General features: G+C 42.0%; 1 long non-coding RNA gene across 4 annotated transcripts in view; it reads right to left on the bottom strand.

The window, feature by feature from the left end:
* Nucleotides 1–23,850, bottom strand: part of LOC137758394 (uncharacterized) — a 42,992-nt gene extending 19,142 nt beyond the window's left edge. For 3 of the 4 annotated variants that reach the window (XR_011072947.1, XR_011072948.1, XR_011072949.1), the window contains exon 1: nt 23,630–23,850. This is a non-coding gene — a long non-coding RNA (uncharacterized lncRNA). The remainder of the gene's footprint in view (nt 1–23,629) is intronic. The other variant, XR_011072946.1, reaches the window with a different exon arrangement.
* Nucleotides 23,851–24,444: the final 594 nt, after the last annotated feature.

Raw genomic sequence — 24,444 nt, 5'->3', positions numbered from 1 at the left:
CTGTACTATGTCCCGTCTTAAGCAGGCTCTCTTGACTCTCATGCTGGTTCTGTCTCATTTTTCTGACTTTTAAACCTTGGAATGTCCCACCCACTCCTCTTCTCCGTCCTCACTCACTCCCTTGATGATCTCATGCAGCCCCAAGATTGTTAATGAACTACACACTGATGAGCGTATCCCAGCCCCGGCCTCTCCCGGGGCCCCGGATGCTCACACGCCTCTGTCTACCCATCACCTCCACTTGGGTATCCAAGAGACTACTGCTGCTTAATGCGCCTGAAGCCAAATTCTTGGTTCCTGCACCCCACAACCAAAGGGTTCTCCTTTCACCCACTTCTCCGTTTCAATATGTGACAACTCCAGGTTACCCATCGTTCAGGACAAAATCTTTTTTTTTATTGCAAAAGTGTTGTTTCTTTTTTCTTAAATTTTTATTGGAGTAGAGTTGATTTACAATGTTGTGTTAGTTTCAGGCTTACAGCAAAGTGAATCAGTTATACAGATACGTATATCTGCTCTTTCTTAGACTCGTTTCCCGTACAGCCCATTATAGAGTATTGAGTAGAGTTCCCTGTGCTATACAGTATGTACAGTGTGTATGTGTCAATCCCAATCTCAGGACAAAATCTCGAGGTGTCTCTTTGTGTCTCACTATTCACCCAACCCACCCCTCATACTAGCTCATCCTACAGGTTCTACCTACAGAATATTTCCAGATTCTGACGGTCACTTATCACCACGACCACTGCTGAAATCCAAGCTCTCTTCCTCTCTCACCTGGAGATGCAGTCACCTCCGACCTGGTCTTTTGGCTTCTCCACTTACAGTGTTGTTGTTGTTTTTATTGGAGTATAATTGCTTTACAATGGTGTGTTAGTTTCTGCTGTACAATGAAGTGAATCAGCTATAGGTATACATATATCCCCTCCCTCTTGGACCTCCCTCCTCCCCCCCATCCCACCCTTCTAGGTGGTCACAGAGCACCGAGCTTACAGTCTTAAAAGCTACTTTCCACTGAACAACCAGAGTGGTCTTTCTAAAATATACATCAGGTCATTTCTCTGCTCAAGGCCACCAGTTGTTTCCCATCTCACTTAGAGTAACCCTGCCAGGCTGTATGATCCAACCAGCCCCTGCGTGCACACACACACACACACACACACCCTCTCTGCCCTCTTCTCCTTGACCCCCACTTTCCCATCCCTCCAGCCACACAGAGCTTCTTCATGCTCCTTGAACTTGCCAAGCACTCTCCCACTCCAGCACCTTTGAACTAGCTCTTTGCCGTACCTGGACATCTATATGGCACCTCATTTTCTTCCAGGTTCTGTTTAAGTATCATCTTATCAAAGATGCCTTCCTTGACTGTCCTTTAAGAAAAGTCACCCCCACACGCATACACTGTCTCCCCTACCCCTCAGCCCGGTCTTTATTTTTCTTCTAAGTATCATAACCACCTGACACAGATGTCATTGCCGTTTTCCATCTTCCCATGTTAGACTATTAACATCCGAAGAGGAGGGACTGTTCTGTTTACTGCTTGATTTCCAGCACCTAGAATACGCCAGAGTATGGGTTTATATGTTTATATTATTTGTTAAATCAATGAGTGCAGGTACCGTGATCCAATTTTACAGATGAAGAAACAGAGACTCTTAGAAGCTGATTACCTGCCAAAGACCAGTAAGCGGTAAGTTCAACCAGTACGTTCATCAGACACTGGAGTCTTTGCCTTGGTGTCCAGTCCCCTGTGGTGCCACCACGTCCATCACATTCACAACAATAAGGCATCTCCTTCTCCCGACCTCTCTTCTGCTGCTTCCGGGAAACAAACTGCTCTCGGGAGGTGTGGTGGGGAAATGCACAAACCAGCAACAGGCAGAGAGAAGTACAGGGTGTGTGCGGTTTTACTGGTGCCACACACCCGGCCTCTTCTGTCTCTTGTAATCGAGTTGCTGAGATGTGTACGGCTGGCCCAGATTCCAGGGCACCTACTCCACAGGAAAAGCGGGGCTTCCAAAGGAGGCTGGAGATGCCCACAGCCACTTTGCTGAGCCTCATCACACGCACTGCTCAGGCTTCTGGGTTAATCATGAGATGTGGAAAAGAGCAGGAAATCTACCTCCGTAACTGCAGCTCAGCTGGGTTCCTTAGGACATTTCCCAGCAGGCAGAGTGATCCCCGCTTTGCCAGTACTGCAGGCCCATCATTAAGCCCAAGATCCGCCATCCCCTCCTGGGAACAGAGTGCCTGACTCGCCCTCCCACCAAGACCTGCCGGGGGAGCCAGTGGACGCCCCTGACCCAGAGCTGCCAACAGATGCCGCCGCCCACCTGGCTGCCACAGGATGGGGCCGGGAGGGACAGGGCAGCTGGCCCCAGTCCGGCTTCCCGCTCCCCCTCCCCCGCCCCTCCCCCCCAGCGCTGACTCCCCCCAGCTCTTGTCAAACAGAACCAGCTCTGCTACTTACCAACTGTATCACCTTGGGCACGTTATTTAATCCAAGCCTCGGTTTCTGTGTGTAAAGTGGGGGTCAAGATCACGCTTACCTCCTAGGGTGGCCGTGAGACTGACTGAGATGAGGTCTACATTGCAGCCAGCACAGTGCTTGACCCGTAATGGAGCTGGGTAGGTGGTAGCTGTCATCAACACAGACTCAGAGGGCTGGCAGGGGTATCAGAAACCTTTCAGCCAGTGGGAGGCACTGCCAACTACACCCCTGGTAGGCAGGGAGAGCTGGACCAGTTGCCAGCCAGCCCATCCCTCAGTCTCTGGGGCAACTGCAGGGGTTCCTACCAGCCCCTCCCTCCTTCCTGCATCTGATTCCGATGCCATCAGCAGTCAGTGAGCCCAGAGGGACTCTCCAAAGCTCCCCTGGGTTTCCAGTTTCTAATTTCTACCATGATAACCTACCGTGGGTCCAGAGAAAGGCAAACTCTTGGCCACCTGAGGGACAGGGAGGCAAGATACCCAGTCTCGCTGTGGCTGATGGTAGAAAGCACGATGGCAACTCAGGTTTCTAAGCTTCCAAAGACAGTGGGGCCAGGCATGTGCCTACCAGCTTGGCTGAGTCTATTGCTACATCTTGGGGAACTGTGTTAGCCGCCTGGCATCTTGTTGGTGACATGACCTGGCTCACAGTGAGAGTGCTAACACACAGAAATCAGCAGATGTTGCCAGTCAAGGTGCCTCCCTTACCCCTACCCTCAAGAGCTGGTGAACGTTTATCAGCCCACCACCCAGCAAGACTGTTCTCGCTCCCCACCCCTGCCTTGGTTGCTTGTAACTATTCCCCTCACACTACACACCCATCTCAAGTGTTCCTGAAATAAACCGCCAGAGACAGGTGATGAGAAGCCACTGGGGACGCGGGCAGGGGGGCTGACCCCCTGAGCCAGCATTAAGGCTCCGCCTCCCTCCTTTCACTGTGCTCCTTCTCGGAAGAAAGTTCACCAGCAGGTATTTGGATGCAAAGACCCATCACCAAGATCTTTGCACCAGTGCTCCGAGGTGCATGTGGAGCAAAGAGGCAACCAGAAAAATGACTCAGAGCCCCGGAACTCTGACCTCTAGGGGACCACCTAGGGTCACAGAGACTTGTGGACTCCGCCCAGACCCCATGGAGAGCCTTGTGAGGAAGAGCTTGTGGGGCCGGTGGAAAAGGAGGGCTATCCAGTGTCAGCCAGCATCAGCGAGCTCAGCACAGACCTCAGCTTCTCTGGGGTCACGTCTGCATCGCCCCTTGAGGAAGCTGAAAGGAATCCAGGGCAGCAGCCTTGAGGCTGAGGGAGACAGAGCATCTCTGCCCCCATGCCCTTCACCAAATGGACACTGGCCGTTCTGTTCCATCAGGAGCATCGCTGAGCAGCAGCAGCTTCTCCAAGGACCCGGGGGCCCCGGATACTGGGAGTGGCACCGCGGGACCCCCGATGGGCATCCCCCTCCCTCCCCCTCTCTCCCCCACGGAACCCCTTTCCTCCGCAGCAGTAGGTTTCTCCCTGAACTTTACCCTTAAGGGAATCTGGTGCATTCTCTCCTACAATATTTATGACCCACATCAATTTTTCATTCATCCCATCACTCAGCTTCTCAGGCGAGTTTGGAAACTTTCCCTCTGAGTTCTCCTTCTGCTGAGGGTGAGATGGGGACCGGAGTAAAGCCCCAGGGACCTGCTGCACCATCCGCCCCGCCATCCTCCTGCCCGGAGAGCCAGTGTCTGCCACGTTAACTGCCAGCCCCTCCGCCCCTCTTTCTAAGCCGCTCACAATCTGATTACACCTCAACGTCCAACCTTACACCCCACCTCTGCGGCCCCTGCCCCCCCCCCCCACCTTCTCACTGTGATCTGCAAACACAAAGCTTCCCCTCCCTCTCTGGGTGGGGAAAGGGGTTCCTATTGCTTCTGACCCTGTCCTTCCTTTGGTGCATCTGGCCCTGCCTCATCCTCCAAGCCCAGACTAATTCCACATCTTCCCCCAAGCCACATTTCCCCTCATCTAACCCCCATACCATCTCCTTGCTCATCCCTGTTTCACTTCAGCCAGTAATTAATGACTCAGTATTTAGCTGTTCTTTAACTATTCTCTCTGGCTGAAATGTAAGCTCCCTAAAGACAGAGTCTGCACTTTCACACTTCTGTGGCCTGGTTCCCATGGGGCTTACGGTATATAGCACCAGCTACGTAGCAGGTGCTTCATAAATAACTAGATACAGAAATAAATAGCAAAGAATAAAATAACATAATAAAATGATAAATAATAATATAATTATAAATAAACGATTTAATACATAACTTGGTGGAAATCATTTGGACTTTTCTCTAATTTCTACCATGGGTCTTGGTAGAAGACCCATGGTAGAAATTATTATAATTGGGTCTTGTTTTTATCTGGTCTAATCTCAGATGTAATGATGATAATACAGAGATGTTCTTATCTCTGAGAAATACGATAGTATGTTAATTATATTAATAATAATAACGATTGCTCCAATTTATTGAGCCCTTACTCTGTGCTGGAAGCAGCAAAGTGTTTTGCAGGCACTATCTAGCTGACCTTTCAGGTAAGTGTTGTTATAACCCCCATTTCACAGGTGAAACACAGAGAGGTTGTGACTTGTCCAAGGACACACAGCTAATACGCGTTAGAGCAAATGCTCAACAGCTGTAGCTCAGACCAGGGCCCATGCTTAAACGTCGCCTCGTTCCTGCCACAGCTAGTATCCCTGCATCCCTACATCCCTGCGCACAGTCTCCAGGAGGGCAGCCTGAGGTGTGGACAATGCAGTAGCCACCAAAGGCCGGTGCAACCAGCCCAGCAAAAGAGGAGAACCTTCAGGTAAATATGGGGAATGAGCATAAACACTTATATCTGCTCCCGCCTGAAATACCAGAAATGTTATGTAAAGGAATAACAAAAGGGTCGCTCCCCAAAGACAGGGAGAGGAGGGGAAGCCACAGCATCAACACGACACAACAACGAAGACCCAACACGGCCAAAATTAAATAAATAAAATAAATTTAAAAAAAATTATATCAGAAACGAAAGTACTTCTATTTAGAGACAGATTCAGCAGTAAGGATACTGACAGCAACAGAGAAAAAACAAAAGAAAAAACACATTAAAAATTAGAGAGTACAAAACAATGAGAAAGACACAGCCCAGGTTCATTTAATACAGGGACAACTAGTCCTTAATACCTTACCTGTCTAGTAGAAATCACTACAATGCAACTTATTTTTACTGTGTATAATGTCACTCTAATTTATCTAGAAAGGATTAAATTGTGTTCAGCATTTTCTTTTTAAGAAGCATGAACTCGTTAAATTTAAAAGTTTTTTAGTTAAAATGTTTATAACATAGAATCCTAAAATAGTTTTCTCCTGATAGTCTGCCTTCCTCTATATGTACAAGCAGTCATATGTGATGATCTGACTGGACCTGTTTAGAAAGAAAAGGCAACTTTGCCCAAGAAGCTACTTTGCATGAACCTGAGATGAGGTGGAAGAAGGAAAATCACTGGACTGACTGAAGCAGAGTGATGATTAGGGATCAATGAAAATAGAACAGTAAACTGAGGGCCATGAATCCTGGCACAGCAAACAGGAGTAAATGAAAGTTTTCAGGAAAATAGTTATGTGGGATGCATATGCAGTCAACTAACCTTTGACCATGGTGCCCAAAACACAAAATGGGGAAAGGATAGTCTATTCAATAACTGGTGTTAGGAAAATTGATACCCACATGCGAAAGAATACCATAGACAAAAATTAACTTGAAATGGATTAAGGACTTAAATGTAAGACCTGAAACCATAAAACTTCTAGAAGAAAACATAGGTGGTAAGCTATTTGACATAGGTCTTCGCCATATCTTTCTGGATTTGACACCAAAAGCACAAGCAATAAAAGTAAAAATAAACAAGTAGAACTACATCAAACTAAAAAGTTTCTGCACAGCAAAGGAAACAACAAACAAAATGAAAAGGCAACCTATAGAATGTGAGAAAACATTTGCAAACTACCTATCAGATAAGGGATTAATATCCAAAGCATGCAAAGAACTCATATGCCTCAATAGCAAAATAAAAAAAAAAAAAATCCAATTAAAAAGTGGGCAGAGGACCTGAATAGACAGTTCCCCAAAGAAGACATACAAATGACCAACGGATATATGAAAAGGTGCTCAACATCACTAATCATCAGGGAAATGCAAGTCAAAACCACAATGAGATATGACCTCACTACCTATTATAATGTTTATTATGAAAAAAGACAAGAGATAACAAATCTTGGTGAGGATATGAATAAAGGGAACCCTTGTACATTGTTGGTGAGAATGTGAATTGGTGCAGTCACTATGGAAAACAGTATGGCAGTTACTCAAAAAGTTAAACATAGAACTACCGAATGATCCGGCAATCCCACTTCTGGATACATATCCAAAGGAAATGAAATCAGTATCCCAAAGAGATATCTGCATTCCCATGTTCATTGCAGCATTATTGACAATAGCCAAGATAAGGAAACCTGTGTCCATCAATGAACGAAGAAAGAATATGTGGTATATATATTCAATGGAATATTATTTAGCTATAAAAAAGAAGGAAATCCTGTCATTTGTGACAACATGAATGAACTCGGAGGGCATTATGTTAAATGGAAAAAGTCAGACTGAGAAAGACAAATGCTACATGGTATCACTTACATGTGCAATCTTAAAAAAAAAAAAAAAAAAAATTGAACTAATAGAAACAGAATAGAAGGGTCCTTGCCAGGGTCTGGGAGATGAGGCAATCAGGAAAACGTTGGTCAAACGTACAAACTTTCAGTTTTAAGAAGAATATGAATAAGTTCTGAGGATCCAATGTACAACATGGTTACAGTAGTTAATAATACTGTCTTGTATACTTGAAATTTGCTGAAATAGACTTTAAGCATTCTCACCACCAAAAAAAAAAAAAAAAAAAAAACAAGGGTATGGGGGTAGAGGGGAACCATGTGAGGTGATGAAAATGTTAATTAACTTCATCAGGACAAGTATTTCCCAATGTCTAGGTGTATCAAATCAGTTTGTACACTTTAAATATATACAATTTTATTTGTCAATTATACCTCAAGAAAGCTGGGAAAACAAGAACTAAATAAATATTTAGTAAATGAAAAAAAGTTATGAGGTAGGTGTTTAGGAAATATTAATTAGGAAACACTGTACAGACAGGACTAGAGCAGACAGGTACTGCAAACAAGGAAGTAATCTCTCTCTTCTTCTATGGCAATAAACTAAGAGTACCCATGCCTGACAGCAATTCATCAGCAATGTCCCAAAATTCAGATTCCCAAGAGAAAGAACAAACGAATAGGAGAGAAGAGATGCTACGTATATCCTCAGCCCATAGCTTTATCTGTTTTCAGTCTACAAACCAGTTTCTTACAGTCCCCTGGGAACAGGAACATGAAACTGCAGGAGGATAATGGCTGCTTTAACATCTCTCTCTAAGCTCATCAACGATGTGCTAATAGTTCATACATTTAAGCCAGACACTTGTAACTCATTTTCAGTGGTGCAATTGTCTAATAAATTGTTTGAAACTTTAAAAAATCTTCAGTGTTCCATAGAAATGGAAGCCTTTTCACAATAATTGAAACCAGTAATGCAAAACAAATGTATTTCCTTGATAAATTTAGTTTTAAGTAAGCTTTAATTTATATGTTAAATTTTTAAATTTAGTTCAAGTTTTGGCAGAGACATGTTTATTTTAATTGTTGGCCTTCAAAACTCTAGCTTAGGAATAAGCATCTGCCTCTTTTCAATTTTCCGCATAAACTGGGTAAATTTCTTCAAGTTGCAAATGAGGGGTGAACATACACTGTATTGCTTCTGGAAAGGTTACAAAATTGCAGCACTTTTTGTGAATCCTTTATGAGAGATCTTACAGCATTACCCTTAAATCTTCACTAGGGTTCTTATAATGTACTTATATTTAAGCTGTTTTCAAAGAACATAATACATTAGCATCTAGACCTTGTGCCCAAATATCGCTCTTTGGGGCACTTGTCGAATACTCTAATAAATTTTGAACTCCTCTCATTGCTTTATAGAGATTCACAAAACACATGGATCCTTTCTCTAAGATGAAAAACCTCCCAGAGGAAAAGCACAAACCCAGCCTCAGCCCACCTATATTGGAGACCCTGTAACCAATCTGACAAATAATAACATACAGTGCGTATTTCTCCAGCTATAGCCTTTGGAGGAAATCAATAAAACTTTCAGAAAATTAAAGTTAGAGCTCTTGAAACACTGTAGGAGGTAACATTCATCCTTTGCAAATACCTTAAGAAAACTGACTTCTGAGAGAATCCAATCCCTATTATAAAATATTCTTCCTTCACCAGTAATGGCAACACTGGTAAAGGCACTGCTAAGCATGGTTGCACCCATCTGAACCAAGCAGGCATAGAATCTAGGTAACAACGCCCACTGGCTATTAATATGATGGAAACTATCTGTGAATTGGGACTCAGTAGATATTAACATGTAAAACCCCTGAAAATCTACAAGAGCATTTTCTTCTGGGGTGTTTTATTTCGTCGGTTTCTTTTTCAGTCTACCTTTTAAGGTATTACCCAATCGCCATGTTACGTATGGTGTCTAGCCATGGTACTGATGTTCATGATTCCATGAAATGGCATCTTTGCTTTACAAAGTATCAGGGTTATAACAGAGAGAGTGGTGAAGGACTAAGAAACATACTTTAATAGAGCCAGTTAACTTGCTGGACACTAACATCCAGTCAGGAGCCTCAAGTAACATCTCTGCCCAAAAGTTTCAATTGCTAAATAGCAAGGGAATAATACCAAGGCCCAATCACAGAGTAGCAAATACCAGAGGCCTGGGAAAATCCCAAGAGAATAGCTTCAATGGCAGTGATTCTCAAATGTTCAAGGTACACAAGAATCACCTGGTGAATGTGTAAAAACAGTTTCTGAGGCCGATCCTCTGAGATTTTAATTCAGCAGGTCAGGCGAGGTCCATGAATTTATAGTTCTAACACGGCTGGCGGAACCAGAGCTGCTGCTCTGAGGAACACACTTTGAGAACCACTGCCCCACCACTATTAAATCAGAGTCAGCAGTCTTGTAAAATGCAAGGTGATTTGCATGTTCATTAAAGTTTGAGAATCACTGCTTTAGGAGATGAGGCAACAGGTTTGTTTGGTTTTTTCCTTCCTCCTGTGATATCAGGATAGGGAGATGGTGAAAAGAGAGGTTTTCAAAAGAAAGTAAGTGCTTAAATCACACTCTTTGTCATGAAACAAACCTATCTGGCCACCTTGCTCACCTTCCTCAATGAAGCATCACTCACTCCTTCCTTTATCCACCTCTCCATCCTCACTGTACCTTACCTAGGGCTCACGAGGAGACAGAGGTCCCATATGAACTTCAGATCGGCATGTTATAGATTTCCCGGGAAAATCCAGAATTCATATAATTGTTTTTCTAGTCAATAAAAATTACACTGGCATTAAACAAAGAATCAAGTTTGAATTACATACGTTTAGAAAACTTTTCATGTAAATAACTTCACAAGAAATTCACAGAAAAATATTTTTTTAGACTGATTGGCAACAGGGCCACGACAAGAGCAAGAAATGTCAACAGAGTGGCCTCCTGTGGTCACCCATGTCTCAGAGATGGAGGAAGGAAAGATAGCCTCTTGACTGATTTGCACTGTATGTAATTTTACATTACATGTAATTACGTGGACTAAACCAAGTGTAACACAGAAGACTAAACATGCTATCGTTCCATGTGATGAGCCTCTACAAAGAGGAAAAAACAGAAGATGTGAAAAAAAAACCACTTTTTTTCTACTTTAATTTTGTACCTATATGAGATGATGAATGGTCACTAAACTTACTGTGATAATCATTTCATGATGTATGCAAGTCAAAGCACTACGCTATATACCTTAAACTTTTACAGTGCTGTATGTCAATTATATCTCAGTAAAACCGGAAGGAAAAAAAAAAGTGGAAGATGTGAATATATCAAGCCTTGGCAATGGGAAAGGCCTAAGTCCACGTGACTCATCACACCTCCTTCTTGCTGATTCATGCTATTGTAGATTCAGCAGCTCCAGCAGCGAAACAGCTTATCTGTTAATAAGCTACAGAAAGAAGAGCCCCAAGTCCCATCACGCACTGCAGAAATGTGATTTGAACTGGCAAACATCTCCCAATCCACCACAACAACCCCTTGCCTCGCTTACCTGAAACTTTCACACATACCACATCTCCCCAATTATTTCCATAATCAGTGAGCCTATTGCTGATCTAAAACCTGACACATACATGAGTAGATTCCAGGTCTGTTAAGTACCAGGAGCAAAGGAGGACACAGAAAAACACCGCATTTAGTCTCATTTTCTCTGAGAAATTCAGTGCACTGCAAGACAGCACTGGACTGAGAACACGGAACCAAGGTTCTAACACCAGTTTTTCTACCAGATACCTTGAAGCAAGTCACTTGGCCTCTTTCATTTCATTTCTTTCGAAATTAGACTACATTATCATTCAGATACTTCCATATCTAGGAGTCTGTGATTATGCTGAGTATCCATGCTATTAGAAAGCCAAAGAAACAGCTACTCAGAAGCACATGGAAAATAACCATCTTGGATGAGACTTAAGAGCTGCAGTGGCACTAGCTCCACACAAGGCATCCTAATCCCAGGTCAGAACTCGGTACTGCAGGCTGCCCAGAAACTGGGGCATATAATAAGGTTTATTCATATGAGCATCCTTCCTAACTTATTCAACCAGAAGTCTTTCATGAATACCACCCAGATGCTGAAATTAGGATCGCCATCCTTAGGTATCAGGGATTAAAGTATGATCCAAAGAGTTCAAGTTGCCTCCAAAATGTCTACAACTGCATGGAAGTTGAAGGCCTCACTCACCTCGTTCCCGCCACATCCTGCAAATCCTTTTCTTAGAAGGAAATCACAAACTCCCTTTCTTGAAGACAGATGGGTAATTCATGTACAACCATCTGTGAGACTGCCTGCATGGGGCCTCCTTGTTTGAAGACTACAGAGATTTTAAATTAAAAGAACCATCTATGTCAACTCTGTCTAGATGATGTGTTCAAAGGGAAGACTCAAAGCAGCAAACTAGAGGGAACTTTTCGTTTACTTATTTCTAAAAAGCCAAATAAACCCTCTAGGAATGGTTATCTGTCATTTCCTTTCTCAGCACCCACTGTTCCTTCTTCTGGCTGCAGTCACAATTTTTATTTGCAAACCATGACTACCGCCCTCAGTGGACCCATGTCTTCTGTCCCAGGCTTCCTTTTCCTCTAAGAATTTTATGATCTGCATGAATCACTTTGCATAGATAACTAAAATTGATCATTAAAATCTGAAATTAAAAAACAAAAAAAGAGCATGCAACACCCTGTTCTTATTTTGCTTCAAGGATACTCCTACTGAGCTCATGGAGCTGAAAGCTGCAAAAACTTGAAGGATCCTCCTCTCAGGTTGAAAGACTAGGACATGAAGTACCCAAGTATGCCACACAGAGTTCAAGAAAAGGAATACAGCCAGATCTTCCATCTAAGTACCAGGAAGAAATCGGAGGTAGGGAAAAGAATTGGGGTAGCTCAGCAGTAGCCTTTTTCTTAACGTCAGAAGCCTGATTTTTATTCCGAAACAAGACTATAAAACAGCATTTCCCAGACATTGTCGCATGCAGGTGTAATCATGTGACTGTGTCTGGGCCAATGACCTGCAAGAACAAGTGTTATGCTGGCTTCCAGAAGGCTCTGGCAAAAGTCCAACTTAATGAAATGAAAATGTCTGATTAGACCTTGACTTGTCCTGACAACTCTGGTCACAGGGAAAGCAGTCTTATTGACTCATCATGTCATTTCGCTCAACTATTGATGCAAGGAGTATCATGAGGAAGAAAGAACTGCTTGCAAATGTACAAAGTAAGCAACAAATACCCCTGTCAACAGTATTAAATTATTTATCAATCACACACTACAGGTTATATCACAGTAGTTACAATGATGGAGGCCACTGGGTCCTCACCAACAAAAAGACTGGCTCTTCCACTTTTAGGACAGTTATTTAGAGCAGGGGTCCCCAACCCCCCAGGAACCTGGCCGCACAGCAAGAGGTGAGTGGCGGGGAGCCAGCGAAGCTTCATCTGCCGCTTCCCATCACTCACATTACCAGCTGAACCATACCCCCAATCCCCCGTCCGTGGAAAAACTGTCTTCCACGAAACTGGTCCCTGGTGCCAAAAAGGTTAGGGACCGCTGATCTAGAGGACTACAGGGCACTCAGCGTTTATCAGGAGTCTGTGCTTTCACAGAATCTACTCTTCAGTAAGTCTACAAATCTTTTATCCTTGGCCCTAAAAGCCAAAATCAGGGTTGTACTTTATTATAATCAAGGTGTTTAGGAATTTCTGGTGAAAATAAAAGTTTACACTCAAAAGTGAATAAATGTTCCTGAATCTACCTTTCATCTTTGGTTAATACGTTTCTTGCTAAACAAGCCAAATTCATAAAGGAAAAGACAGGTTACCTCATAACACTTTCTTTTCAACTAAAGCAGTAAAGACCCACACTAACGCTGCATTTTTTTACTTCCAAATTCTATACATCAGGCTTCTCACAGAAACTTTCACTTCAGCCAGTGGAATACCTTGCAGGAGGCAGGCACTCAAGAAATATTTGTTAAGGTGACTTGAACATAGTAACACATTAGGTGAACATTATAGGAAGTTAGCCTAAGGGCTCTTCACTGAGAAGAAAACAGTTTTTTACCATGTTCTTTATTGCCAAGTGAAAGGATATACATATATAGCCTTCTTCGCTCAAAATGTACCCTCTCCACATCACTGACATCCTGTAAATGGCCATAAATCACAACTGGTCCTTGTCATGAGAAAAAACTGTGTGTGTCAACTTGAGTTTGTCTGCCTTAAAAGACAGGTGCAAGGGTAAAATCAAACATATTTAAGTGCTTGGGAAAGCAACACTGCTCTACAGAAGCAAGGGAATATTAGGGGCAGGAATTACAAACATATACACCTTTTATAGCAATAGACTCCAGACAGGAAATCAGGATGAGACTGGTCTATCCTGGCATTCATTTCATAGAGTTTAGTTTCGTCTGATGAATATTTAAACCCAAAGCACTGCAGTGGTAGTGCCAATATATGTCATATTTTCAGTTGCATCTCCTTTCTGGACTAGGAGCGCCCCTAACTATTCATAAGCCTTAAAATCCTAATTATTGGGTAGACCAGCGGCAGACTGGAGTGACACGAAATTAAGGTTGACTTTTAAGAAAATAGGCACACGTCTTGTACTGCTCTATTAGATACACTTTGGCATTTTGCAGAGCCCAAATGAATTACAGAAGAGACACAGGTACTGTTAATACATCACATGCCTTCTAAAAATTCTGGAAGACGTGGGGAGTCCCACATCATTTCTTTGGGACTAGAGACGTTGCCAAGGACTGAAATTGATGATGCATAGAAGGAGAACCCTCCAAAACTAACTCCTCTGCTTTGCTGACCCAAAGGAAGCCAAAGGAAAGAGACTCTCTCACTCCAAGTAACTCCCTAAACTAACAATGTTTAGAAAAAACAAGTATTTTCAAGATGGTTCAGAGTTGGAGGATAGCAGGCAGAGAGTAGAAACTGACTTGGATTTGATTATGGGGTCACGAGAAAGGATCAGAAATGTTCATTTTTAGTTATTACTGAAGTTTTTATAAAATCCCAAGACATTCACTAGAACTTTACTAATTAAGACACGTAACCCACACACAACTAGACTACAAGTACTTATAATACATGTTTTTGTTTTTTGTTTTTTGAGAAAGAAATCTCAACTACCAAAGGTTCACCAGCTGCAGGACTTCAAAGGCAGTAATAGGAGCAATGGTCTCCAATGACTCAATTTGGAAAGAAAAATCTCTCACACAACCCACGCATTAGACAAGATGACATATACATCTACTTCAGGACACCTTACATTTTGGATGAATAGCCTTGAATTTACTTCACAGCCAATAGCTTGCCAGAGAAAACTTAGAGTTGGATCCTATTACTTAATACACTAAATCCACAGCTCAAAGTCCATCTCACTGGATAATTGAATATAACTAGCGATGGGAATTAAAACTGAGGATGCTAGCAGCCCTGATTTCACTGTTATTATTTGTACTGTGTGAAATGATTTTCGTATTGGCAAGTATGGGATCTCTGAAACTGTGCACTCTTCCTATCTACCATGGTACATACGATTATTTGCCCATGCACGCTCTGAGGGGCAATGCGGTACAATGAAAGGAGCCCTGAGCTTGAGTCAAAACCAGTTCTAGTGCCAGCTCTGCCACTATCTGGCTGAAGACCTTGGACCACACTTTAGGTCTAAGTTTACTCATTAATTTATTTAATAACCATGATTTGATCACAGACCTAAAAGAACACAACATTGCTCAGCTGTAAAAGGGGGGAAACTAGACCTAGTTTATAGAACTGGTGTTAGACTTAAATGAGATAATGGGTGTACTTTGCATCCAAGACACATTGGTGCTAGTCTTCTTCTACCGCAACTATCAGGCACTGTGTTCAGTCTAAAACACCATTGCAGGGAGCACACTGGAAGCCCTCATCTCGTTTGTCATCACTGGGTAAAGCCTCTTGCCTCTTAGTCGGTAAAATCCATGAAGGCCAGGATTTTCTTCTTTCTAATACACAGACGCATCCTCTGAACCTGCATGTGCCTCAGCATCTAGTAAGCACTTAATAAATAATTGTTGAATGAATAAATTCTCTTTTACTCCTTAAAATAACTCTGGATCAACTAATATTTTTACCATTTTACAGTGAGGAGGCTGAATAATGAGATAAACTGTCTATACAATCAGGTGATAAGGCCCTTCCAATTCCACAATGCTATCTATAGTTGTTATATTTTCCAATAGTTCATCATTATATCATTCTTCCTAAATAATTGCTACTTACTCACATTTATTTATTGGTTATTGCTTAAATAATAGCAAGAGTCTCAAACTATAAAATCTACTCCTATCTTTAAAGAAAATAAAATATTTGAACCATAAAAAAAATCATTTGTTTATAAGAAAACTTTATTCTCACATCTACACACGAACTATCTAATGAGGTTATTCTTTTTTTTTTTTTTTCTTTTTTTTTTTAATGAGGTTATTCTTAAGAAACTCTTCCGGGCTTCCCTGGTGGCGCAGTGGTTGAGAATCTGCCTGCTAATGCAGGGGACGCGGGTTCGAGCCCTGGTCTGGGAAGATCCCACATGCCATGGAGCAACTGGGCCTGTGAGCCACAATTACCGAGCCTGCGCGTCTGGAGCCTGTTCGTCTGGAGCCTGTTCTCCGCAACAAGAGAGGCCGCGATAGTGTAAGGCCCGCGCACCGCGATGAGGAGTGGCCCCCGCTTGCCGCAACTAGAGAAAGCCCTCGCACAGAAACGAAGACCCAACACAGCCATAAATAAATAAATAAATAAATAAATAAATAAATAAATAAATAACTGATTGAAGGACTTAAAAAAAAAAAAGAAACTCTTCCAAGTAGTTTTCCCAACCTAAACTTCCATATACTTTTCCCCAAATAAGAAGCGAAATAAACAATCAGTCAAGAGTGATATTAAAAACATGGGGGCAATCCTGTCCCTAAAACATTTCTTCACCAAAATTTGGATTCTTTCACTTTAAGAGCAGCAAGATCATCTTTTTTACTATCTTTCAGAAGATAACTGTAGCTTCCCTAGTCTGGGGCCCTAAATGAGAAAGACCTCGGTTAGATGCAGCCAATGTCACAGGGTCTCCTGGCTCTGAATCAGTATTTTCACACACTCCCAATCATAAATGCCCCAGAGACCTCCTATCCCCAAAACTGACACTGCTGTATCTCAAGTTCAGGTTTACAGAATGATGGCCTCCTCCAAGGCCTTCCTTAGAAAACGTATTCCCAAATTTGCCATCTCACCTCATGCTTCCTTCTCCAAAAGCAGCCTACTCTTTACCACTCATAAGTCTTCTCCTCTAAAGGGCTCAACGTACATTGGGGCACTCAGCAGATATTACACTCTACTCCATCAAAAGGATCTCATAAATTTGTTTTAATTTAGTAATTAACATTCCTCTAGACTCGCAGAAGTGTTGAGGGCAAAGTCATAACGCTTTTAATGGCAAAATCAAACTGTAAGCCCAGGTCAGACTTCACATCTAATGCTGTTGCTGGCAGACCCAGTGATTTTGAGACCGAGCAAGATGATTTTATCATTAAGGCATCACCACTGCTGTGCAGGGAATTTCTCTTTCATTACACCTCAGCTCCCTCCCACCTCAAAACGCTGCGTAGAGTTCTAACGTACTCTGAAACCACAGTAACTTATGACAGAGCAGCCATTATGATGACCTGTAAGTCATCAAGATACATATCAACCACTGGCTATGTTATTAATACTTGAAGTATCAAATTTGCTAAGGAAGCAAAAAGGAGCTTCGTTCTTCCTCAAGGGGAATCAGAAACCAGTATGTTCAAGAGAGGATTTCCATAGGAAAACCGCCCCTGCCTCAGACAGCACCTACCATCAACATGTTTATGGGCAAACACAGTATCAGAAAAACATGCTGTGAGTCTTAGAAACAGCATATGCCTCATTTCATACGGGCTGCTATGGTGCTAGGCATTGTTTTTTGGTTTTGTTTTTTTTACTGCATTTCAGAGAAATAACCGTAAAATGAAGGTCTATAACCAGCATATAACACAATAAACAACAGCATCAACTTCTGCACCCTTTTTGTGAATGGTTTCCCTATGCTTTAATTGAAAATGTAAGTTTTAATATGCTTTGTGTTTTCTCTCAAAATAGTTTGGGACCAATTCTATTCTAAGACTTCTGTATTTACCATCTCCATCCAAGGTCCAAAGATTACAGAATTTACAAATGAAGGACACCCCCTACACACACACACACACACACACACACACACACACACACACACACACACACGTCAGTCATAGAGGAGCTATGACAACAAAATTCCTGAATGACAGAAAGAAACACAGAGGACAGTGGCTTGAAACAGCAATGGTGGTCACCACAAGCTTTGTCCTAGAGTTCAGCTCAGGTCTTTCTGAAAGCCTGGACCAAAAATTCACAAAAACAAGAAGCAGTAACACAGTTCACATAACTTTCCTGAGCTTAAATGTATAATAGATCCGGGTAACTGTCCAATCTAGGTTGTATCTTCAGGGAATCTCAAACTCTCATAAAAAACCAAGGTTTCTGGCTCAAGGAAAGGCTTAAAGTTAGAGATGAGCATTGTTAAATCACTGGTTCCTATTCACATTTCAACCCTTGAAATAACGCTTCACTACTTGTCTCAGTCACCAGCGACTCTAGTCTGTCTTGAGAAAGCTCACACGCCTCCCTGGACTCAGCCATCTCCTTCTCACCGACAGGTCAGGTCCAATACAACCAAAGCTTAATTCACTTTAAAAGATATGTGAACTATTATTCAAGGACAGTAGCTGTCTGTTTACAGAAGCTTCATCCACATCAAGGCAGCTGAGTTTGTGAGCTTGATTTTTGTATTCTTCTTTCATTCTGTCAAAATTCAAGCTTACAGATATTTCTGCTTTCAGTCTATTCTTTAATAAATGTCCCGCTCAGTGTAAGACAGGACTCAGAGTTTCAATGACATAACTGTATATTTTCCCAAGAAAATTGTTTATGTACCTTTCCATAAATGTTTTAACTTTTTCACCTAGAATATAAAATCCTTGAAGAAAATGTCTGTCTTCTATAGTTTAGCAAGATACATGCTCAACACAATTTCCAAATCACCTTTAGTACCAATTTTAACCATGAAGAACACTGAAAATTCTACTGTAAATTATCAAATATATGGTAGCAAATATATAAATGAAATTCTTCTGTCATTTAGTACAAAGAAGAGAGATACAAATATAGGATAATTTCTCAAATGAGTTTCAACTACTTAATGTGCTACTTTAAAGCATATTCACAAACAACAGAAATAATCAATCTGAAGAACTGGATTCATCTCTATACACAGGGGACATTTTTATACAGTTTCTCGAAGAATTAGCCACACACAAGCACAATAGGTACCATAAAGATTAAAAGAAAGTAACTGCATTAAAAATACTTCAGTTTATTAAAAGGAACGGTTCCTATTTTATATGTATACACATCTATTTTTATAGAAAAGAACACATCTATTTTTATTCTAATTTCCATGACTCACTCCCCACCCATTCACCGATGAGATAGATAACAGTTGATCCTATTTTTCACCTTTTAATTTATTCTACCTGGAGAAATAAAATTCATCACTGTCCCATGTTATTTTCCCTCCCCTTTGGACATTTATCCACTAAATAAACATCTACTACCCACTGCTGTTAAGCAGTGTGCTGGGTCCTGGGGCTCCATCCCAGTCTCCTCCGCTGGTTTCCCCTATTTGCCCCAATTTCTAAGCGCTGAAGTGTCCCAGGACTCAGCCCTGTCTCATCCTCAAGTCAGTCTACACATGCTCACTTGGTGGTCTCAGCTAGTCTCCTGGTCTAATTAGCATCTATCCTATGCTGACCACCCCCATATTTATATATACTGCAGACCTCTTTCCTGGGCTCCAGTTTCACATATGGACTCACCAACTCATCCTCTGCCAATAGATGTTTTACAGATCTCGAACGTTTAACAGGCCCAACTAACTCCAGATCTTCTCCACCAAACCTCCTTTCAAAGGATGAACTTGATGACAACTTCGTCCTTCTAGTTAGTTAGGCTGAAATCCTTGAAATCATCCTGACACCTCTTTCTGTCATACCCCACAGCCAAGCTATCAACAAACCTCTCTTGGAAGGCTGGCCAAGGAGACACTTTGACGTAAGCTTCTGCCCAATCCTGACGCCTCTGCCTCCCTCCCACTATGTTGTTCCCAAGGGCACATGCTTACAAGTATTCTACACACTAAACCCTGTCTGAGTCTACTTCCCAAATGATCCAAATGCTTCAAGTCTTCACTACAAACATCCATTACAATATTGTGCATACAACAGCTTATCCCTACTAGAAATAAAACAAAGGATGATTTTAGCTGATCTATGTGTAGAATCTTATAGTTATAGATTCAGAGATTAAGGATATTTCTTGTCTTCTTTACAAGGACACTGAATGCCTCATGCTGCCTTACTACTCTTTTTGTTTATCCTCCATGCAGCAATGAAAGGCTTTAAATAAATCTTATCCATTCAAGTCCAACTGGTATTTTTTCTTTCTCTTCCCTGAGGAGCATCTTTTTTCTACACTACCACTTCTCTATTACTTCAGTTATTCACTGCATTTAGTTGTTTATCTTATTTTTTTCAGAAGTATTCCTTCATAACAAGGAGGTGCTAAAAACCTCATTTCACAAGTAGGTATGAAAAAGAAATATCTGGAACACCTTTCCTAAAAAGAAATCCAAAGGTAGCTAATTTAGTACATAAGCCTTTAGGAAAGCATTAGAAGAAAGTAAGACAAAGTCAAATATTAACAATTTACTGAACATAAATTCTCATTACACAAAATAGTATCTCTCCTTATAACTTCAAAATATTAATAGGGCAACACAGCGAAATATCAAGGGTCAGATGCAGCTAGACTACAAAATGTTATGTTTTTATTTTAGAAGTATGATTTTTATTATTGCTGAAACGAGAATTTTAGAAAAAAAACTACCATCAGTTTCTTAACATGTAATTTATTTGTAAAAGTCAACCAAAACAATCTGAATTCAATCATCAGCTCAGGAAGCAGATTCCATGACATTTTTTTCCCCTAAATGCTAAATGACACAGGCAGCGATAAAATATGCAGAGAAAGAACCATGTCACAGAAGATGTGACAATTTTGATAAATGATGATAAACTGTGATGTAGAACAGCCGTTTGTAAGCTGCTGTTTTCAAAAACATGTATTTTAATGATGATTTTTGCCAAATATCATTTTAGAGAGATAGTCTGTAATAAAACCATTGACAAACAAAATTGGTACCTTATTATAAATTAGAACAGAAATGTATTTAAGTTTTCAGCAAACTTGTAATTTTGCTTTAAATGAGAATGCATTTTAGATCCAGTCAGTTCCTTACAATGTTAAACACAGTCATCATCTGACCCAGAAATCCCACTCCGAGGTATAAAACAGAAATTAAAACATACTTTCACACAAACCCTTGAACATGAATGTTCATACATGCAACATTATTCATAAAAGACAAGAAGTGCAAACAACCCAAATGTCCATCAAGTGACATATAATATCAATAGAACAGAATATTATTCAGCAATAAGAAGGAATAAAGTACTGATACATGCTACAATACGGATGAACCTTGAAAATATTATATTAAGGAAGCCAGTCACAGGAGGCTACATATCATTATGTTTATATGAAATATAAATTCTATTGATATGAAATGCCCAGAATAGGCAAATCCATAGAAATAAGATGTAGATAAGTGGTTGCCTAGGGTTGAGAGTGTAGAGGGAATGGAGAATAATTGCTAATGGATATAGGGTTGCTTTCTGGGGTAATGAAATGTTCTAGAATTGTGCACCGTGATGGCTGCACAACTCTCTGGCTATACACAACCTCTGAATTGTACACTTTAAGTGGGTGAACTGTATGTGAACTACATCTCAAAAAAGCTATTTAAAATGCCAGTTAAAAAGGCCAGTCATGGGCGTTCCTGGTGGCGCAGTGGTATAGAATCCACTTGCCAATGCAGGGGACACGGGTTCGAGCCCTGGTCCAGGAAGATCTCACATGCTGCGGAGCAACTAAGCCCACGAGCCACAACTACTGAGCCCAAGTGCCACAACTACTGAAGCCCGCGCGCCTAGAGCCCACGCACCGCAATGAAGAGTAGTCCCCGCTCGCCGCAACTAGAGAAAGCCCACGCACAGCAACAAAGACCCAACGCAGCCAAAAATAAATAAATAAATAAATTTACTTTTTAACAAAAGGGCCGGTCATGTTGTAGGTGTTTATAACTTGTATAGACTTTTCAAAGTCTAAATCCCTAATTATCAAAATATGTTTCTTACTGTCCACAAACCTCATTTCATTTCCTTACATAAAACCACCTGCCTATTCCACTATAAATACTACACGTAGTGAAAGAAAGTGCTTCTAAAATTAAATCATGTTTTCAAAACAGATTTCTCCTTAATATATTTAATTTTAATGATTCGCATGTGCATTATCCACACTTTCCATTAACTATGGTTAAATTTTCAATCTCAGATAAGTATCCCCCAATACAAAAGCACAGTAACAGGCCATTCCTCTCCCAACACAAGCTGTGTGGACTAAACTTTTAACGTATTAGCTTGAATTTTAAAAAGCAAAATTAAGGAGGCAGATCTGTAAGAAAAGCAAGCATATGAAGTCTCAGAATTTTAGAATGGAAAATATTTTCAAGATTGATCCTCTTCAGGACTACCGAAACTTTAGTATCTAAGAACTAACCCCAGGAATTTTGTGATATTCTCATATCACCTTACTTTTTAAATTTTTATTGGAGTATAGTTGATTTACAATGCTGTGTTACTTTCTGCTATACATACCTTACTATTTTGCCTTATTATTTATATTTACATTAAGTTGATTCCTTTCCTTTTTTTTTTTTTTTTTAAACTTAGCAATGTATGACACAACATCAGTGACCTTAGGGGTTTGGTAAGCTATCTGTACTAGTCTAACAAACATTACAATAAATAAAATTTTAAATGGTGATGTGTCTATCACTTAAAAACATCTTGCACATGATCAGTACTACATCTACCACACTTTGGGAAACACTGATCTAGTTTTAGCTTCTAATTTTATGGGTGAGAAAGTTGAACTTCCTGGTGACTCTCAAAAGTCTGTGCACATCAGAACCTCCTGGAGGGTTTGTGTTAAAATAGAGAGTGCCGGGCTCTTCCCCAAGAGCGTAGGTCTGGGGTAAGGTCTGAGAATTTACGTTTCTAACAAATATCTAAGTGGTACTAATGCTGCTGGCCCAGAGACCGCCCTTCAAAAACCACTGACCAAAACCTACTAACCCCAAATTAGTCAGACCAGAATTTAAACTAGAACCCAATCTTCTCTTAGATGCTCTTATAATTATATGCTCTATCAAACATGTTTAATGTTGCTGAATTTTATTCACCTTTCACTTAATTTTACTCTTTTCAATAAAGGTGATTATTAAATGCTAAAGATCAGGTTTATACATTTTTAAGACTTCAGAGTTGTTATAAAATAGTGATTAATAAAAATTTAAGGAAAAGAACATTACAATCACCTTTGAGGACCCTGAATCCCTTTTCTTGGTCACATACCCTCCGTTAGTCCTTTGAGATAAACATTATCTTCAAGTTTGTGTCTCATCATCCACTTGCTTTTCTTGTTAGTTTTCTCATAGCTGTATCTCTAAATAACATATTGTTTAGGGTGTATGTTCTGAGCTTTATACTATATCTTTTTATGCTATTTGCTTTTTTATTCAATATGATGTTTTTGAGATGTAGCCCTCGGTTTTTATCAGTAATTCATTGCTTTCATGGCGGGACACTATTTCATCTACAAGAAAACAGCACTAAAATTGTTGACTTTTTTTTTCATTTTGAAAAAATCAGAGGTAAAAAAGAAGTTGCAAAAATAGTACACAGAAGTCCTATGTATGCTTCATCCAGTTTCCTCCAATGGTTACATCTTACCTAACTATATTACAGTATCAAAACCAGCAAACTGGTTTTGGGACAATGCTTGTGTATAGTTTCATGCCATTTTATTATACATGCAACTCTCAATTTTTAAGTTCTTTTTTTTTTTCTCGCGGGCCGCCCAGGCCGCGAGACCAAGGGCCGCGGGGGCCGGGCCGGCGCGCCGCCCCCGCCCCGCCTCAGGCCGCCCGCGCTTGGGCCGCCGCCCGGCGACGCGAGGCCAGTCCCACCCCGCCCCCACCCCCGCCGCCGGCCCGGGGGCCGCTCACCTTCCGCGTTGCCCCAGACCACCATGCCCGGGCACAGCCGCCTCCTCCGGCCTCGCTGGCCCCGCCGCCGCCACACGGTGCCCTCGCCTGGGGCGGGGAGAAGGGCCGGGGAAGGAGTCGCACCGCCGCGCCGCGGTCCACGCTCGCCCCACACTCGCAGCGGCCACCCTGAGCGCGCCCAATGGCTGCTCTGTCCCTCCCCCTCCGACGGGCGCGCGCGCCGCGGCTCCGCCCCACCCCTCCCCCTGCGGGGGCCGGCGCGCTCCCAGGCTCCTCCCCGCCCTTCCCCACCCGCGGCGGTTCCGGCCCCGGCTCGCACTCCGCCCCGCGCTGCGCAAGTGCCTGCCTCGCGCCTAGCCTCGGGCGACCCTGAACCACCGGCGCGGCGCCCCTCCCAGGCCCGCCCGCGGAGGTCAGCCCCTCCGCTGCACGTGACCGTCTCGCTCGCGGGGGCGGAGAGGAGCGCGGCGCCGGCCCGCCTTCCGCATCCCGAGACCTGCGCGCCTCCCGCTGGGGTTGATGCGCTGTTCTCCTCTCTGCGAGTCCCCGCCCCGCGCTGCACTCCCCAGTCCGGGAGGACACTAGTTCAGGGACTGACCATGCTTAATCAAGATCATTCTAGTGATATTAATGAATATCTGAGTTACTTCCTTTATTCCCCCCCCACCCCCCGCCAATTAAAGACAATGCTCCTACCTATTAGAAAAATGAAAATCCAAACACTGACAGCCCCAAATACTTGCAAGAATGTGAAGTAATAGGAACGCTCGTTCATTGCTGGTGGGAATGCAAAATAGTACAGCCATTCTGGAAGA

The sequence above is a fragment of the Eschrichtius robustus genome, unplaced genomic scaffold (genome assembly GCF_028021215.1).
Source record: "Eschrichtius robustus isolate mEscRob2 unplaced genomic scaffold, mEscRob2.pri scaffold_819, whole genome shotgun sequence".
NCBI lineage: Eukaryota > Metazoa > Chordata > Mammalia > Artiodactyla > Eschrichtiidae > Eschrichtius > Eschrichtius robustus.
This window is presented reverse-complemented; position numbering and strand designations above follow the sequence as displayed.